We start from the raw sequence: 20,551 nt of genomic DNA, 5'->3' as shown, positions 1-20,551 counted from the left end.
CAAAGCTCATCAACTAATGAATGGATAAACAAAATGTCACATATCCGTACTGTGGAACATTATTTAACAATAAGAGGGAACAAAGTAGTGATGTATCTGATTATGCTGCAACATGATCAGTATTGAAAACATGGTGCAAAGGGAAAGAAGCCCACCACGAAAGATCACATAATATATGATTCCATGAAAAAAAAAAAGGGTCACCTGGGTGGCTCAGTGGGTTAAAGCCTCTGTCTTTGGCTCAGGTCATGGTTCTAGGTCTTGGGACTGATGAGCCACGCATCGGGCTCTCTGCTCAGCAGCCTGTTTCCCCCCCACTCTCTGCCTGCCTTTCTGCCTACTTGTGATCTCTGTCTGCCAAATAAATAAGTAAAATCTAAAATATATATATGTACATACATACACACACACACACACACACACATAATTCCATTTATATAAAATTTCCAAAATAACCAAATCCTTAGAGACAGACAATAGATTAATGGTTGCTGAGGACTTGGAGGAAGCAGGAATGGGGACTGACCACAAATACGTGTGGGCTTTTTGGGAAGATGATGACAGTGTTCTAGAATCTGATAGTAGTTAGTGATGGTTATACAATGCTCTGAATATACTAAAAACTAAAAATATACTAATGCTGAATATACTAAAAACTGAATATACTAAAAACTGATTTGTATACCTTAAATGGGTGAATTGTATGGTATCTCTCTCAATGAAACTGTTACAAAAAAATTCTGGCTCGACATTTTGGCATTGTATGGTATCTCTCTCAATGAAAATGTTACAAAAAAATTCTGGCTCAACATTTTGGCATTGTATGGTATCTCTCTCAATGAAAATGTTACCAAAAAATTCTGGCTCAACATTTTGGCAAAGCAAACTAAAAGTCTACCTAGTAAGTAGTTCTCCGCCTTGGTGTACATGAAATCACTTGGTGAGTCTTATTAAAAATGCATATTCTGATTCAGTAGTTCTGAGGTAGGGCCTGAGATTGATTCAACATTTCTAACGAGTCCCTGGGTAACATAGATGCTTCTAATCCTCAAACTTCTAGACTTGCAAAAAGAAAAAGTCTGGAAAGAACTTCTGAAATATTATCAATTAATGGGCATGGTGATACAACTTAGGTCATTTTAATTTTCTTTTTTATACCCTTATTATGTTTTCTGATTCTTTGAAAGTTCTTTAAAAAAAAATAATCACAGGGGTACCTGGCTGGCTATCAGTAGACCATGCAACTTGATCTTGGGGTCATGAATTCAAGCCCCACGTTGGGCATAGAAATTATTTAAAAAGAATCAGAAAGAAGTAAATAGCCATTTCTGAAAAGGGAAGAGAAATCCTTTGCAAGCATGTTATATTTGTTTTAGGCTAGACTTCTTTTTCTACCCTGCATTTCTGTCAGGAGAATTAATTTTGTAAAGCAATTATGGATGAAAATCTAAATTATATGCATTCATATTATTTTTGCTTTTATATTTTCTTCTTAAACATTCCAGTTAGCTTTAATAAGGCAATTGAGTCTAGTTAATTATAATTACTACTGTTATTTCCTAAGGATCAACACTGTCATATGGTATGACTGGTTCTTGCCCAGAGAACTGGAAAATTAGTTAAAATATCTCACAATACCCAACATCTATTATGCTTCATTGCCATGAAAGACACCAAAGAAGAAGGGATTCTAAAGATTTGATTTATGAGAAGTTTATAGTGATTTTATTAGCCACTGGGTAGCTTATTACATAACAAGGCTCACTTTAATTTATTTTATTTTAGTTTTTAAAGCTTTTATTTATTTGAGAGAGAGAGCACAGGAGCAGGGGAAGGGGCAGAGGGAGAAGCAGGCTCTCCGCTGAGCAGGGAGCCTGACTCCGGGCTCGATCCCAGGACCCTGAGCCGAAGGCAGATGCTTAACCAACTGAGCCACCCGGGCGCCTCAATGCTCATTTTAAAGTCATTGACAAACATGGAGGTTTTTAGATTAAATGTGATTTGTCCTGAATACATGGGCCCACATCCTTTTGAAAAGCTGGCCTCTGGTTTGTCGCTTCAGAGTGTAGCTGCTGCTGCAGTAGTTAAATCCTCCCATTGAGGGCGCGACCTTTGAGGAAGTTCAGTGATTACCTGTGTGCTCCAGCCAGTCTGCCATTTGTGTCCCTTGTATCATTACAGGGAATGATTTTTTTTCTGAAACTGGAAGCCAATTTCTTTGCCACCTACTCTCAGACTTTCTCCTCTACTCTTACCCCAGAGACATTTTCTGCAGTTTTTATTTACTTAGTTATCTGAAGAGCCCACTGACTGACAGGAGAAGCAGTGGTTAGGAGAGGTGGGAGTAATTGCATAACAGGTGGAAGAAATAAATTGTCAGCCGCGGTGATACCAACTTTCTTCTCTATTTTTCTGTCTCAATTTCTGCTCCGTCCCAAACATACTTTATGAGAAGAAATTTCAATACTTTATGAGAGTAGATTTCCTCAGCCTGTTTTTTTTTCTAGGACACCAGGTTATTTCTCATATTGAATTAAGTCCCCATGACAATTACTCTTTATTTCCTAATGTTTATGGTCTTCAGCTAGCTTTAGATTTTAGAACACCCTCCAAAATAAAACCTTGATTTTTATGAATGTGTGTTGACTAGTGTTGACTCGTGCAGGCTCTTTCTGACTAAAAGGAAGAGAAATAGGCAAGTAAAACTAAATCCCAAAGGGGAAACCCAGGTTATCTCACTGGCTTCGGGTCCAAAGGAAGGAATATTGGAAGATCACAAAAACTCCTTCATACTTCTCTCTCTGTAGAACATCTCTCTTTGCCCTTGAATCTACGAGATAGAAAACTTGGCTACTCCATCACCTCTGAGTTTGTACTGGTAAGATTGTCGGTTCAGCCACAACGAGAGGGACCAACTTTTTCTTGGGCCTGTTTTGGATTCTTAGGAAAGGGAACTGGCCCATTTGTTTTCAATTGCCCACATTATTAGTTAGGTTTGTACAAAATAGTTTCCTCACACCACCGCCACTGGGCGCCATGAAGGAGGGCAAAGATAGGGAGATGGAGATGGTACAAAATGACATGAAATGGTGTTGACATAAGAGATAACAGCCCAGGAATGAAGGACTCCAGAGGTGGATATGCTAGGATACCAGAGAAAGGTGATGAGAGATTGAAGGTGCGGCCAGTAGTGGTAGAGTTATGATGCTTTACTCTGAGCTCCCCCAGAGGACTGACAGGGGTATCGTATTAACGGTGCATCACTGCTCATTCTAGGGAAATCAGGGACATCCTCTTTTCTCCAACACATTATCTTCATTATATCCTCTGTGTTTTTACCATGAAATATGAATGCAGAAGCACAAATAATGAAGAATTAAGAAAGGGAAAAGAAGGAAAAAAACATGTCCAGAGGTTTTCTTCCTTTTTTAGTTGTAGTGTTTTGCTTGGTTTGGTTGAAAAACATCAGATTAATATATTCAAGGAATACCAGTAAAAAGCTGAAATCAGAGAAGATTGAAAATAAGAGCAAGCATGAAAACCTATATTGGAGCATAAAGAACATTCTTATAGAGCTTGGAATGTATTTAGTTTGAAGTAATTAGTGACAAATGAGTTTTCCAATAAAATTATACAAATTCCATTAAAGTAAAAATTAGAGGCTATAATTTTAGATCATTTAACATTTTAAGAATTACTCTATATAGCTGGAAACCAACAGTGGAGAATCTTACTGGGGTTTTATTTTCCTTTTTTTTTTCTGTTTTATTACCCAACAGACCATTTCACCATGTTGCTATTAGCTTTTATAGTTATTAAACAATTTATATGAATTGAGCTTAAGTTGTACTTGATTTTTTACCTTCTCACCACACCACCTAAGAAAATCCAAGACCCTTGAGACATTCCTTGGAATTCCTGGGAGGTGGTGGCCATGTTTGCGGTGGTAGCATGGAAAGAAAATGTAATGATCAGTAAAGAACATTTCACCTACTTTGTCACATTCCCTCCTAGTTTTTCCCAAGTGACAGCAGTCTTCTTTCCCCCTTCTCCCCCTGCAGAAGCAGTCCATCCTTCTCCCACCGCACCTGCTGAGATCAGAGGGCACCTTTTTTACCCTTCCACTTACTTAGCAGACACTTGAACAACTGTCACTTGACAGGCAGACAGAGGGGTGTGAACAAGCAGAAAAGAAGCAGCCTGCTTGGGAATAAATCAGCGTGTGTTGTTCAAAAAGGAGATGAGATAGATTTGGGCCTTGAAGCGAGAGTGGGCATACGATAGTGAGCAGAGAATAGGCGTTCCGTGTTAAGCAAACAGCACGAGTAAAGGCTTCTGTCTGTAAACAGTTTATCTTGAGCTCCATGGAGATAGCAAAAACCAGAACCACTTCAACACACAGTTTCTCATAATAGAAAGAATGAATGTTTATTTTCAATTGATCTTTTTCAGGATGAGGAACCAACTGCTTTCAATTTTTAACATGGGTATATTTTTTCTATTCACTAAAAAATGGGTGGGTTTTTTTTTTTTTTTTTTTGGGTGAATCTCTTCAGTTTTTCCTCAATCTTTTTTTTTTTTTAAATATAAATATCACAAGACTCTCCTGTAAGGCTTTCACCAGTCATCAATTCCAGGGTGCATTGCGTGAGTGAATGAGTCATCCCCAGTTTGTAAAAAGCTCACAGTACCCTTTCTGCTTGTTCAGAGTTCAGTCTCTTCCCACAGGAAGCGACTCTGGATTATCTTCCGTGTGAAAAGCATAATGAGACAGAGTTTTACGGGTCACTCCCGATTTTCTATAATTTCCCAAACAGAGGGAACACACAGATTGCGCATACAAAGGAAAAGAGAATTTTGGTTAGCATTAGCAATCTCTCGCTGTTCCACCTGGATCATTTTCTCACGTTATTTGCGCATGTCCTTTTTCTCATTTTGTGCCGAAATTAGGACAAAGTGAGGAGGCAGGTGGAAAACTGTCCCAGTGAAAGTGGTAACTAACCTTTTTAAAGTTTTTCAGTTTACAGAGCCTTTCCACATATTGCCTCATCAGTTCTCACATCCGGCCCATGTTTATTGTCCCATTTTGCAGAAGAGAAAAGTGAGACACAGAGATTACGCAACTTCTCAGTTTCTTCTGGCCATCAGTAAGGAGGTTGAGCCCAGTCTTCCTGCCTTTCGCGGCTTATTATAGTCTAGTGGACAGCTGCCATGTCCCATTTTTCACTCTTATGCCTCTGTTCTTGGCTGGCAAGCTTCTATTTTCCCTTTTTCAGGAAACCTTCTCTGACAAAAAAAGTGTCCCCTGGGTGCTGTCATAGAAGCCACGTGCCCCTGTATCATAGCTCCCATCACACTGTCTTACTATGATTTGTTTGCTGGGCTTTCTCCCTTGTTGATGTTAGCCTCTTGAGAGCAGGAAGTGAGTCTTATTTGTTTTGATATCCCTGGTGCCTACCATAGGGTCTGACATAGTAGATACTTAAAAACAGTCCATTCTCTTTGTATTGATTGGGGTAATAGTCATGGTTGGAATAAAAACACCAGTTCCCGGGAGCTTCTGTGTGCCGCTGACAGGGGGCAAGGTGTGGGAGGGAAGATGTCGTTTGCTGTGCCGTTTTCTGAGGGATGGTTTCTGGGCACTGGTCCAGAAACTGCTGCCCCTGGTATCCTCTCCCTTCCCTGGACATTCTGGGTTCTCACCTGCTGGAGTCAACTTCTAGGCACTAAATTATTTGAAATTAGAACAAATGTTGGTATTTTGTGCTGTTTTACTTTTGCTGAGTAATTCAAGGCTTTTATAGGTCATTTATTTCTTATTGCTCTGAGGGTTTTCTTCACATCTCTTCTATCAGAGGGTGAAATCAGAGTAAACTGTCTGAGGATTCCATTGTGTTCTTCTGTGCTTGAGGTAATCACATTACTGGCAGGGTAACTCAGGTTGGTTGTTCGGAGGGCTGTATAAAGACTTCATGAGGGAATCATAACTTGTCCTGCCACATATTTTTTTCAGATTAGTAGCTTTGAGCAGTCTTCCAGGAGTTGAGTTATTGAAGTTCAAAGAAGACACGCATTCTCAGCTGTGATGATAAGATGCAAGAAAGTGTCCAAACCTGCCAGTTAGCTTGTGAGAAAGAACAATTTGGCATCGAGTATCCTGCAACTAAAATTGTTTGTTCTTGGGAGATTTTGTCCAACATTTAAAGGGAGAATATAATTGACCCTATCTGGTAGGGCCATTCTTTCAGCCACCTAAGGGCATATTCCTAAAGTTACTCATGATAAGCCATTCGATTGCCATTTTACGAAGGAAAAGAAAATATTCTAGATAGATCCTACTGAGATTGTTCCATTTATGAGTAATGCTTGCTCAACAATGTCCGTTTTCTGTTACCCATCCTCTGTTTTATTTTATCAGGTTGCATAAATAGTAAATGAAAACTCCAGAGATTTGACCCTGTAGACTGTATCCTTTCCACTCAGCCAAATTAACAAACTTCAGTGCCCCTTGACACTGTTTAAATGTTCTCCATAATTCCTGTGAAAACCGCACTTAAAAACTTTTCTCCATATTTTCATCAAAAAAGTTTCAACCTCCTTTTCCAAACTTTTTATAAGGAACTGTTTATGATTTTTTCATTATATGTCATTTGGAATTATTTTGTAAATACTCCCCATTGGTGAGGACAGCCACCATCTGCAAAGATGTACTGAGCTTTCAGTGTGCCTTACTACGTTGTTCTAATTTAGAGTTGTGAATTTTATATTGACATCTTCACGAGACTCCTGTAGAAGTAGCAAAATGTATGTAATTGTCCTGTTTGTTAGAAAGAAGCCCGAGAACCAGTTCTGGTCTGGGGCAGGAATTGGTCCTGAGCATGGCTCTTGGGTCACTTTATCTCTCCCTTGTCAGTGGCAAAGGCTCTCACTCCCTACAGGAGAAATAGTACAACTAATGAGTCATGTGTGGAGAAAATCAAGATTCTTAGCCATCAACTCTAAACACGATGGAACATGGCTATTCTAGGCCCATTCCTAGTATTTACCACTAATTAGTTTATAAAGATCTTTGAGATTTTTGGAGGAAAAGAAGACTTTGTTTTGGTGAAAATAAGAAAATACTATTTTTGTGCATTTTTCAAAGACTATAGGATGGAATTTTTTAAAAATGTGTTTGGCATAACATTTAAGATATTTTCATTAAATAAAAACCGCCAAATCAATTTCAGCAGTGTTCAGAAGACCAGAAAACAATTTATAATTTACTAAACAGAAAAGGACAGAGACCAATGGAGAAGAAAAAAAAATATGAGTGTAGCCTTTTGGGTGATTTAGAATTAAAAAAAAAAAAAAGCAGAAATCCTAAACACAAATGAATTTTACTGAAGGAAAAAGAAGATATCCAATACCAGATAATTTTTAGAAATTCAGTTTAGGGAAAGAAAATATTTAGAAAGTATAAGTCAAGACAAACTAGATTTACAAAAACAGCCATAGTTAAACTTACACATTCTCTTTTTGTTATTAGTATGAGTGGCTCAGCTGTGGACCTTTCATTAAGAGAAAGAACCAGAAAATTGTGAAAAGAATCCAGTGAGGAGAAAGTAAATAATAGAAATTATTAAGGGAACAATGGAATTAATTTATGAGGAAAGATTAAAGTAGGAAAGAATGTCTGGCTTTGCTTACAAGTGACTCAAGGGAGTGATAATAACAGTCTACAAACATTTAAAAGGTGTAAAACACTGAGAAGAAAGAGGAATTATATAGCGTGGATTCCACATGGGTAAAATAAAAAATATCAGGATAAACTCGAAAAGGTTATCAAAATGGCTTCCAACCAGTGAATACTCCGGGGGACTGAATATTTACTCCCACTGGAAGTGCTGCTGGATTTAAAACATTGGGCTTTCTGAGAAAATAAAACATAAAAAAGACCTTCTTTGTTATTACTTATTGGTCTCCTCACTTAGTCCACGAACATCCCAGATCCAAATTCCAGGGAGGTAGATCTGGCAACCTAATTAAAGTAAATTTATACAAATGTTTAAATTAGGAAATTGTGTCAGGCTTACTTAGCCAAGGGCTTGAGCCAATAGTCTCAGCTGATTGTTCTAGCTCACCTTATCTGTCCCTCTCGGCTTTCTTTGAGACTCGAGGTAGATATACTAGAGAAAACTTTGCCACCGGGTCAGGGTTGCATCCTCTCTAGGTGGAATGAGGATGCTGTTACCCTGGAATGGTACAATGTGATGGTGTCCCAGGTTTCCTGTCTGTCTCCCCTGTGAGACCCTGGACTGCTTCAGGACAAGGACGGTGTCTTTTTTTTTTTTTTTTTTTAAGATTTTACTTATTTGACAGAGACAGACAGCGAGAGAGGGAACATAAGCAGGGAGAGAGGGAGAGGGAGAAGCAGGCTTCCTGCTGAGCAGAGACTCCCCCCCCCCCATATGGGGCTTGATCCTGGGACCCTGGTATCAGGAACTGAGTCAAAGGTAAATGCTTAATGACTGACCCACCCAGGCGTCCCACAAGGACTGTGTCTTATTCAGCTCTGCATCCCTCATACTTCTCAAGGCTCTGTGCATGGAGCAGACACTCTACAAGTCTGCTACATGAATGAATGAATGAATGAATGAGTGGGAAAATGATATGCGTCATGATAGTGCGATTCAGCTCTTCTCCTTTTGAATGCATTACTTTGGTCTTTGGATGTGTTTTTGATGATCAAATTCTTTACACCATTCTTTGTGGCTAAAGATACCTTTGGAGCAAAAAAGAAAAAAAGGAGAGAAAGACTATAAGGTGACCCTCCAGGATTTGCTTGAATTTGTGGTTTTCATGGCCTTGGGGATCAAAGCATGTCCTCATGTGAGCATACGGCATCCTCTCTTTCCACAACAGAGTGGAGGTGCCTTTCCTCTGTTGTGGCTAGAACAGGGGTTGGCTAGAGCAGGGCTTTGGCCTGCTGCCTTGTTTTATATGGCTTATGATCTAACAGTGAGTTTCATATTTTTAGATGGTTAAAGAAAATCTAAGGAAGAATAATATGTTGTGAGCTATAAAAACGATATGGAATTCTAATATCAGTGTCCATATGTAAAATTTTTAAAAAACATTTTTCTTATGTATTTGACAGAGAGAGAGAGAAAGCGTGCGAGCACAAGCAGGGAGAGCAGCAGGCAGAGAGGAGAGGGAGAAGCAGGCTCTCCACTGGGCAGGGAGCTTGATGTGGGGCTCGATCCCAGGACCCTGGGATCAGGACCTGAGCCCAAAGCAGCTACTTAACCAACTGAGCCACCCAGGTGCCCCTATAGATAAAGTTTTATTGTAACACAGCTGTGTTCATTTGTGTACCTAGTGTCTATGGTTCCTTTTGTGCTACAACACATAATTTGAGAAGCTGAGAGAGATCACAGGGCCTGTAAACCTAAAGTGTCTCCCTGGTCCTTTAAGGAAAAGTGCTGATCCTTGCTCTGGGGAGATTATAATAGAGTTCTACAAACTGTTGCAAAGAGTGGTATCTTGCTTAATAAGCCAAATCTTTAAGGAGTTTATTTATTTATTTGAGAGAGAGGGAGAAAGTACAAGCAGGGTGAGAGGCAGAGGGACAAGCTGACTCTCCGTTGAGTGAGGATACTGACAGGGGACTCAATCCCAGGAATCTGGAATCATGACCAGAGCCAAAGGCAGATGCTTAACTTACTGAGCCACCCAGGTGCCCCATAAGCTAAGTCTTTAAAGAGCTATTTAAATGAGATTACTTAGTTAATTGTTTTCTGATTTTTTCTACTTCAGCAGTAACTATTTGGTGAGATAGCCATTATTTAAACATTTGAAACTAAACATTTTTCTGTTCTCAAAATATAATTACATTTAATTAAGAATCTCTGAAGTTTGACTCTTAGCCAAATGAAAAAACGTTTTTTTTTAATGCTTAAAAATTTTTTTTTTAAATGATCAGTAATGATTTGATTGTAGCTCCATTTTTACTTATGAAAATTGTTTGGGAAATGCATGCTATACTCTAGAGGCAGTGTTTTGAGAGAGACCAAGTCTGGCTTGAGAATCAAGGTTACTGACTTTCAAGTCTGGTTAGTAGCAGTAAATCACAGTCGTCACCTCTCCTGTCATAACAAAGAATCTGAATTGAGCCATAAAAGTGCGAGACAAACTACACTATTTCAGACTGGCAGTTCTGTCTCCTTGATGTTCTGCCTCTGCTGTGTCAGAGAGCAGCCTTTTTAAGAGGCAAAAGTAGCTGAGTTCTATGTTTCTGACCCGAAAAACTGAGGTGAGTAGGTGGTACTTCTCTTGCCAGTAATGAGACACATAGGCATCTAGCTAACTATTTACTGAACCATTTTGTTTTTTCATCCTGTGCTATCTTGTAGGGACCATACATGCCTTGTTTTCATACCTTTATTATCCAGGTAGTTTAAACAAGAATAATCAAAGAAACATCTGTGGGATTATCTGGATAAAGGACAGGAAGGTTAAGTTGTTCTCACATTTGTGGTTTCACCCTGGTGTATTGCTGATAGTTGGCAAATAACTGATCAGGTCCACATGACCTATTTAACATGTTGTTCCATCTGCCTTAGTTATTTTTGTTTTGCAGGAGAAGTGTGTGAATGTGTGAGAGTGTGTGTGTGTGTGTGTGTGTGTGTGTGTGTACATGCATATGTGTGTGTACGTGATCTGTTTCTAATAAATTAGGTAGTTTCAAAATAGTATTGATTCTATTTGTGAGATTTTTTTTTTTTACTTAAGGTAAAATCACAATGGGATCTGTCAGTCTGTTTTTCTAATGATTTGATTTTTGAGCCTACAAAAACAATTACAGTGTGATGGAATTATTGAGGGAGATAAAAACTGACATTTGAGATATTATTTTCTCCTAATTAGTATTTGATGGTATAAAAACTATTATTTCTCCTCCCTGTGCTTTTACTTAATAATGTGGAATTGACAGGGACTAAAATGTTTTTTCGACACTGACTTCAGCGGTACATTTAATACTTAATTTATCAGATGGCTGGCAAAGTAAAGTAAAATTCAGATGTTCCCAAATAGTGAGAGCTAACATTTACTGGGGTTATGTGCCTGACATTCTCTAGTGCTTTACATTAAAACTTCTCCTTCATCCTGTCAGCAGTCTAATGAAGTAGTTACTATGATCATCCTCATTTTATAAATGGGGGCAAAGAGAGGGTAAGTTGTTTAAAGTTACTGTGTATTCAGGATTCAGATTCAGACTGCTTAAATAGGAAGTCCATGATTTGAACCATTACACTATACTGCCTCCTAATCATTATCTTTCTGACAACTTTTTTTTTTTTTTTAAAGTAAATTCTACCCCCTGTGTGGGGCTCGAACTCCCAATCCTGAGATCAAGGGTTGCACGCTCTTCTGATGGAGCCAGCCAGGAGTCCCTTTATCACGCAACCATTCTCCACCTAGATCCTTGCCAGTTGAGAGCTGTTTAGTGAGCTGGGGTCCATGTGAACGAAGCTATAACTGTGTTCCAGATATATTCCTGTTGGTCTGGAGAAGCCCGTGAGTCTGAAGATTGCAGACTTGAACCACTAAAGCTTCCTTGTAGGCAGGAGATGGGGGGAGCGCTTTATCTGTGGAATGCAGGCCAAAGTGCACCTATTAAGAATTTTGGAGCAGATCTAAACAGTGCTTGTCCAAGAAAGGGTCAGAGAGATCCGATTATGAATTGCTGCCATAGGTTGAATGTTTGTCCCCGTCCTCTTGCTCCCCAAATTCATGTTAAAACCTAATCCCCAATGTGATGGTGTTAGGAGGTGGGGGCTTTCGGGGATGATTGGGTCATATAGAAGACCCCAGAGAGCTCCCTCACCCCTTCCACTCTATGAGGAGGCAGCAAGAAGATGGCCGTCTGTGAACCAGGAATTGTGCCCTTTCTAGATACCGTTATTATTTATTTCTCAAAATCATTGTAGGATGTGATAACTAGTTCCATTTTTAACTGATATATGATCACAAAGTCAAAGGGTGGCTAATATGCCCACAGCTGTATAGTAAAATTCAATCTATAGCTGCACTATTTGATTCCATGAATTTGATTTTAGATACCTCATATAGGTGAAATCATGCAGTATTTACCTTTCTCTGACAGACTTATTTTGCTTATTATAATGTCCTCAAGATTCATTCATGTTGTCACTTATTGCAGAATTTTAAGATTTTATTTATTTATTTGATAGAGAGAGTATAAGAAGGGGGAACAGCAGGCAGAGGGAGAGGGAGAAGCAAACTCCCCTCTGAGGAGGGAGGCTGATGTGGGACTTGATACCAGAACACTGAGATCCTGACCTGAGCCGAAATCAAGAATCAGATGCTGAGCCACCAGCTGAGCCGCCCAGGTGGCCCACTAATTTCAGTTCTTTTAATAAATATGCAGAAGTAGGATTACTGGATCATACAGTAGTTCAATTTTTAATATCATACTGTTTTTTCCTTAATGGTTCACCATTTTGTATTCCCACCAACAGCACACAAGAGTTTTCATGTCTTCATATCTTTGATAACACTCACCTTTTGGTTTTTTGGTCGTAGCCATCCTGGTAGATGTATGGCGATATCTCATTGTCTTTTAATTCGCATTTTCCTGATGATTAAGGATATTGACCATCTTTTCTATTTCAGTGGCCATTCCCATGTTTTCTTTGGAGTTATTATTCAAAGAACAAAGTTTCAGTTAAGCAAGATGAATAAGCTGTAGAGAGATCTGCTGTACAGCATTGCTGTCTATAGTCAACAAAACACACAAATGTGGGACATGTAGAAGCCTAAGAAGTGATTAGAGAGGAAAAAAAAGAAAAAGACATACTGGGAAAGAGTGATGTTAGTAAATTCAAGGAAAAAAGACTGCAACAAGAAGACAAAATTGAAGGTTACCAGTTAGTATAGTGAGGAAAGAAAGAACATGTAACATTGTTACCATGGGCAAAACAGGAGTACTGCTTTGTTTTTAGATAATATCTGCTTGCTTTCTTATAGTTTTCATCCTTTTAAACTGAGGATGATGGGCTCATCATTCAAGAAAGTTAATGTATAGTTTTCAGATACACTGAAACATATGTGTATATTAAATTTAAATTTAATTTAAAATTCGGGACAATTTTTCATTATCCAAGTCTAAACTAATCTCAGCATAAAACAGCTTTGACCCAGCTTAAAGCTTAACAGAATTACAATTTATTTATTTTTGCAAAATGAAATAAGGCTGCCTAAACAGCCTAAAAGGTGACTATAAGCTTTTATAAAAAGGTAGATTAACTCACAGAAGAAGTTTATACTACAGTCTGATTTTTCCTCAATCCTTGGCTACATTATATATTTGAAATAAATTAAGATTAACTCTTTCTCTTTACCTCATTAAAAACAGAGCCTTCAATCACTCCATTAAATTATGTCCTCAACGTGCTCATGTGTAGATTTAATTTCTGAGATTTACATAATAACTGACAGTAAAAAGCATGTGTTTCTTGCATCTAAAAAAGAAAAAAAAAGAAAGCTGAACAATTAGGAAGTGGCAGAGCCTGCACTTGGACACAAGTGGTATTGTAATTCCAAATCCAGTGATGTTTATTTCAACATACTGGCTGTCATTTTTTAAAAAGATTTTATTTATTTATTTGTCAGAATGAGAGAGAGAGAGGGAGAGAGACAGAGAATGAACAAGCAGGGGGAGTGGCAGGCAGAGGGAGAAGTAGGCTCCCTACTAAGCAAGGAGCCTGATGCGGGACTCAATCCCAGAATTCTGGGACCATGACCTGAGCTGAAGGCAGATGCTTAACAGACAGAGCCATCCGAGCATCCACTTGTTGCCATCTTATTCACTCTCTTTGGGTGTAGGACTTCAATTAGTTGCATCTTCCATACACAATGGAAGATTACTCAGGGCTTCTTCTTTTGAGCCCTCTTCTTGGATGGGATGGTCTAGAAAACCCAGAAATTCTTTGCTCACATGATTGGACCATCTGATTGACTCAGCTAATGCTGAGACCTATGTGTGAGCCTTTTCTTACCCAGTGTTGTTATCTGGCAGTTTGCAGTGACTCAGACCTTTATTTTGAGATCAGAACTTTTTTTTCTGTCTGTAATAACATTTCTAGTCTGTATAAGAACAGTATGTTTAAAATATATTTTTTCTTATTTCTGTTATTTTAGACTGTCTTTGTTATTCAGTTTCAGCCAATAACAAGATAGGGTTTGACCTACCTGGCTCTCGTGGAACAGAAGTTTGGATTAAATCCCCAGATTAGATTTAACTTTCACATGTGACTTTGTAGTATTTATGCATACCAGGTAATTATTTGCTCACCAAATCTTAAATTATCTAGAATAAATTTGATATAGTCTACTGCATCTCTGAAATATTGATAAGTATTGGACAATATGATACAATTCTGATGTTCTACCATGGTGTCCTGTAAATTGAGCAGATTATTTCTGTGGGCCCTGTCTATGGAGAACCAAAGAGGAAGCTTGAACCAAAGAGGAAGCTGTCTGGTTGAATTAATTTTATCACAGATTAATAATGTTGATCAATAAAGTCTGTCTCAGAAATAGCAAAGATGTTACAATACACATGCCAATTCTGAAGGACTGAGTTGGGGCTATCTGGATACCTGGAAGACTTGGGGAGAAGTCTGAAACATGTCCCCACTCATTGGAATGAGTGTTGTTATCTGAAGATCTATTCACGTTCTCTCAAATGGTAGGATTTTCTTTGTTTTCATGACTGAGTAATCTTCCATTGTGTATATATACTACAACTTCTTTATCCATTTATCTTTCAGTCGACAGTTATGTCTTGGTTATTGTGAATAATGCTGCATAATGCAGGAATAACGGGGTTCAGATACCTCTTTCAGATAGTGATTTTATTTCTTTTGGATATATACCCAGAAGTGGGATTGCTGGATCATATGATAATTACAGTTTTAACTTTTTGAGAGACCTCTGTACTGTTTTCCTCGGTGGTTGCACCAATTTACATTCCCACCAATAGTGCCCAAGGGATCTCTTTTCTTTACATCTCGCCAGTACATGCTATCTCTTGTCTTTTTGAGAATAGCCATTCTACCAGATGTGAGGTGATATCTCCTGATTTTTAGGAAGGGCATATGAACCCAAACCAGGAGACCTGGTCCAGATTACTTCACTAACCAGCTATATGACTTGAACAAATTATATAACCTCTCCACGTGTCTGTATTATCCATTGAAAAACCTGTCTTATTTGTCCACAGGGTTGTGATGAGATTCAACTAGATGACATAAAATAATGAATGTGAAAGCAAGTTAAATGTTAACATGAATAGAGGCCTTTAGTGACTACAGGGAGTAATAATCCACAAGTTGCAATATATTACCATAAAACTGACCCACCGAGTCATTCATGAGTTATAACACATCTTATTAAAGATTCTGACAAGGTCATGCAAAGGACATAAGTAGTGAATTATTTTGCAGCACTGAGGAAAATATTAATATCGTGCTGATTAATACGGATCATACAAAGATAATCAAATGATCTTAAGGACGCGGCTAAGAAGCATATTAGTACACATGTAAATTAAAACACTTGAAATATGGATTGGCAAAGCAAAATGTCTAATGCTGATAAAGATCAAGTGTCTCCATGTGATTCTGAATGATTTTTCAGAAATGTGATCCATCTTTTCAACCATGCAGGCAAAATCGGACCCAGCCAGGAATTATTTTAATGGAAGGTACCTCCTCTAGTGATGTAAACACTGTGGAAGAGAGAAGGTGTATTGACTATGACCTCATAAAAGTAGATTCTTTCTAAGTGGATTAATTTCAGTGAGTGTATTTTAATTAAAAGATAATATGGGCTTAGTTGTGTGGAACATGTTATAACCATTCTGGTGCTTACTGGCCATCAGTTAGTTTTGAATGTGTCAACTTTATGCTTTATGACTTGGCAGCTCAGTGCTGGGTGCCAGTGGTTTTCTTATTTTTAATTGATAATAGTGTTGAGTACTTATCTTTATACATGAGAGGATTAACAAGATGGTAGATAACTACAGTGCCAGTGACTGCTTTATGAGTACCTTGAAGTCATTCCTCTGTACGGCAGTTATTTTACCCTGATATGTTTTTTTTGCAAAACATCCAGAAAGGTTTATTGGTAGATCTTTTTGACTAGAGATGGCAGGAGGGGAAAAATAGTGTATACAGATGGTGTTTATTTTAAAAATTCGATAGTCTTAATTCTTTGAGACATTTGGGCAACATGTATATGTCTTTAGGACACTCCCTACTTTCCTTGTAAAACCACCCATCATAGATCTAATTGAGGCTTAGAATGAGAGTTTTAGAATAAAAGGAAATAGGCTACCCAGAAGAAGTACTCAGAAAACAAAATTTGCTCTTTCCAACTCCTTTAATGCTTGTGGGTTTGTTCTAATTTCATTTGAGGCTATCAGAATAGCAGCAGGACAAATAGCACACACATGAAAAGGAGTTCAGGCAAGGGCAGTGTTGAAAATAAACCAAAGGAATATTTTCCTTTTAGAAGTAATAGTGCATTACTGCAATTCAGCTGTTAAAAAGCAAAAAACAAAAACCATTTCTTTACATTGGCGGCGGTCTATAGAACTGGATTTGCTAACTCAAAAAACAAAACAAAATAGCAAAACCAAAGAAACCCACATACCCCCAAAAAACCACATGCAAAGCACGAAGCAATATTTTAAACTATCTTTAAAAATCTATTTGAGAAGGTTGAAATTCTATGTGTAAATATTTTAGATTTTTCAGATCAGAATAGAACACTGGCAAACAATGAAGATGAAAGGAACAAGATCTTTCTCATTTTACTGTCTCCCTTCCCTCTCTTATCTGCCAGTGAAAGGCACTGATCTGACTTCCAGGAAGATCTCCCCTTAATTTTAACAAGAGCTGTGATTTAGCCAGTGTTTACTGTGGTTTTAAGCACTGTGTTAAACTTTTTCAATATACCCCTATTGTTCATTGTTCAATGGTTCACAGCAATTCCTCAGGGGGCAAGGTTCTCCCCATTTGATACATGAGAAAGCTGAAGTGAAGACAGGCTGGACACTTGCCCACAGCTTTGCAAACCCTGAGTGAGAGAGTCACACCCAAAGCCCCTTCTCTTCACTCCCCTGCCTTCCTGTGGGAAGATGGTCACAGAGAGGGGACTCTAGAAACTAGAATTGCTCCTCAGTTATGCTGAATAAGCCTAGATAACACAAGGCATCAGATAGTGATATCATACCCACACATTTTATTTTTTTAATTAAAATTTTTAAAAAGATTTTATTTATTGATTTGAGAGAGCAAGAGAGAGAGAGAGAGAGAGCTCTCGTGAGCAGGGAGGAGGGGCCTTGGGAGAAGCATACGCTCGATCCCAGGACCCCCGGATCATGACCTGAGCCTAGGGCAGATACTACCCCGACTGAGCCAGCCAGGCACCCCCATACCCACACATTTTAAAGATGCTTATCCAGTGTCACGCTTCCCTAATAATTTCAAGGATATATAGTTTCAGGGCACAGGCTGAGCAGGGACCTCAAGTGTAGAACCCTGGGTCATTTCTTTCTGCACCAGGAGGGATAAACTGTGGGCCAGGTTCAACACAATAGGTATGTAAAGGATGGGTGCAGCTCACATCGCTTACACGGAAGAAGAATCTCCATTTTATACTAGAGAGTTGCATAGCTTATGTGACATCTTCTATTTCATGTCCCAGAAATCTATAGATTCCAGGTATAGGCTTCCAGGTAGCTGCTGATCTTTTTTCTGTCACTTACTGGCTTAGAAATATGCCAGGCAAAGGGAAGGAAAGTGAACCCAATTTATTGCTACATGCAGATTCCTTCCCCGTCAGATCAGTCAGCTTGGTAGCCAACATCAGTCAGCAGAGCGAGACCCTAGGTGGGACTGGCTTGCTTCTTCCCTCAAACGAATTTGATATTGTTAAACCAACATTGACATAAATGTCATGATCCAGGTGACAACTCCTGCACCTTGTTTGTCCCTGCCCATGTGGTGCCTGTTCCCTCAGTGGGCCCTCACCCTTTGGTTCTGTTTCTCTAAAGGTTCACCATCTACAAAAAATTAACACTCATTAAGACTTAGAAAGAATACCCAACTTTTGTAGCAACATGGACTGGACTGGAAGAGATTATGCTGAGTGAAATAAGTCAAGCAGAGAGAGTCAATTATCATATGGTTTCACTTATTTGTGGAGCATAACAAATAGCATGGAGGACATGGGGAGATAGAGAGGAGAAGGGAGTTGGGGGAAATTGGAAGGGGAGGTGAACCATGAGAGACTATGGACTCTGAAAAACAATCTGAGGGTTTTGAAGGGGCGGGGGGTGGGAGGTTGGGGTACCAGGTGGTGGGTATTAGAGAGGGCACGGATAGCATGGAGCACTGGGTGTGGTGCAAAAATAATGAATACTGTTATGCTGAAAATAAATAAAAAATAAATTAAAAGAAAGACTTAGAAAGTTACTTATTTATCAAATAGTCTTCCAAGGTCTTTTTATATTAGCTCATTTAATCACAATTATACTATTTAAGACTTAGAAACTTACTTATTATCCAAGATCTTTTTATAGTAGCTCATTTAATCCTCAAAAGAGCCCTATCATACCTGTTTTGTAGTTGAGGAAACTGAGGTATGAGCAGCAAGATAACTTGCTCAAGATCATGTAGTCTGAGGTAGAGTGGAAATAGGAGCTGAGAGGATTGGGGTCCGGAGTCCCTGCTCTTGCACTCAGAGAGCTCTGCTGCATGTCCCTGGTCTCCAGTGAAACGTGGTGTTCTGTGCAGCAAGCTTCAGCGGGTGCTCCTAGAAATACCATCTCACATTGTTTTTAGTTTCCCAAGGTCATTGTATGTGGCCCCTCTTCTGTTCCCATCGTAGTCAAACACCAGGGAAAGCTTCCAATGTAGGGATCACCTATTTTTTTTTTTTTTCCTGCCAGGAACCCTGTCTTTACTTTCCATTCGACCCACTGGCCAGATTCATTTCTTTTCTGCAGAAAAAGATTTAATATATAAGAATCTCTCATTCATTAGAAAAAGCAGCCTTTTGTAAGTATAACATTACAGTATAAATGAATACTTAAGTGAATTCTTTCATCTTTTCTAAATGCGGCACTATATTTCTTCATTATTCCTGTGAAAGAGAACTGTATCACACACAAAGCCTTATTTTTTCTTTCAAACCTGTTCATTGGCATTTAGTATGAATAGTAGATGGGGAATCAAAGTTATGCCCAAAGTGTTAACCGTCAGTCACAGTGGATTTCATATTTCATCCACATAAAAAATATGCTCTTAACTAGAATTTCCCTTCTGCTTTTTAAGAAAAATACAGAGCTTCAGGAATAAGAAGAGGAAATTGCCACTGATGAGTTTTTCAGGATCCCTAGCAGAGGAATTTCTGTGTTGATTTTTAAAAGAATCATGCAGAAGGAGAACATTGTTAGGCATTTCACAGAGTTCTTGGGAACCTCTGTATTCTGAGAAACATGTGATTGTGCCCAGCTCTGAGGACAGGGAACTCTGAAATGAAACACAGCTGTCCTGATATTTTTAAGAAAATTGTAAGGGAGACACTATGTGCAATCAATTAAATTGTTCTTTTCCCCCTTTCAGAAGACAGAAACAATTTGTAAATGCAGAGTTGCTGTTAAGAATATAAATTGGCTAGAGTATCTGTTTATGCTGTTAGATTTATGCATAACCTGTAGATGGCACAAACAAGGTCTTATTGACCTTAGCAGCTAAGCAGTGATCCCAAACAGGCTCATTGCATTCAATTTCATGCTGCCAACCAGCAGTCTTAACTTTTCAGTACTGAGGGTTGAATTCTCTTACTGATTTAAAAAGAACTTTGACAAATTCAGAAAATGTTGCCATCTAAAAATTATATCCACCAAGTGGGTGTGTTTCCACTGTTTAATAATGGTGTTGCTTAGGATGTGTTTGGATTTAATGATGGCATTCATTCATGGGTCACCCTAGGAAGAAAACAAATTGCCCCATGTAGTTAGACTACCAGTAAATGTAACTGTGATTAGCATATAATTGAGATCACGCTGAAAAACAGTAGATTCAGAAATTGATTTTAGAGCATAACTTTTAAAAATCATCAACTGGTATCTGTTTGAGCAGAGCCAAGAAATTGAAAATAGAAACAGAAAAGTAGGAGAAAAAATTCTTAATCCCACATCAGGCATACTTGCTTACTCATTTAGTTATCAATAATTTAACCATTCAGCAAGAAATATTTGTTGAGCACAGTTCTATATGTGAAGTCTGCACTAGGTGCTAACAACAAAATAGTTAAAATATAATCTTTGACTTTAGAGCCTGGACGAATGTCTGTCACTCTTAACTATTCTACAAATGATGCTTGATATTTTGTTTCTCAATACCAAAGTGTTGGTATTCACTTATCCCAAACACTATTATGAAATTCCTACTAAGAAAATAATAAATTATAG

General features: G+C 38.4%; 1 protein-coding gene across 2 annotated transcripts in view; it reads left to right on the top strand.

The window, feature by feature from the left end:
- LHFPL3 (LHFPL tetraspan subfamily member 3) overlaps nucleotides 1-20,551 on the top strand; it is a 572,439-nt gene that overhangs the window by 68,814 nt on the left and 483,074 nt on the right. The window lies entirely within an intron of this gene.

Source organism: Mustela putorius, unplaced genomic scaffold (assembly GCF_011764305.1).
Source record: "Mustela putorius furo isolate JIRA1106 unplaced genomic scaffold, ASM1176430v1.1 tig00003845_pilon_pilon_pilon, whole genome shotgun sequence".
Taxonomy (NCBI): domain Eukaryota; kingdom Metazoa; phylum Chordata; class Mammalia; order Carnivora; family Mustelidae; genus Mustela; species Mustela putorius.
The sequence above is the reverse complement of the archived record's forward strand: the minus strand, read 5'-3'. Positions and strand labels throughout refer to the sequence as shown.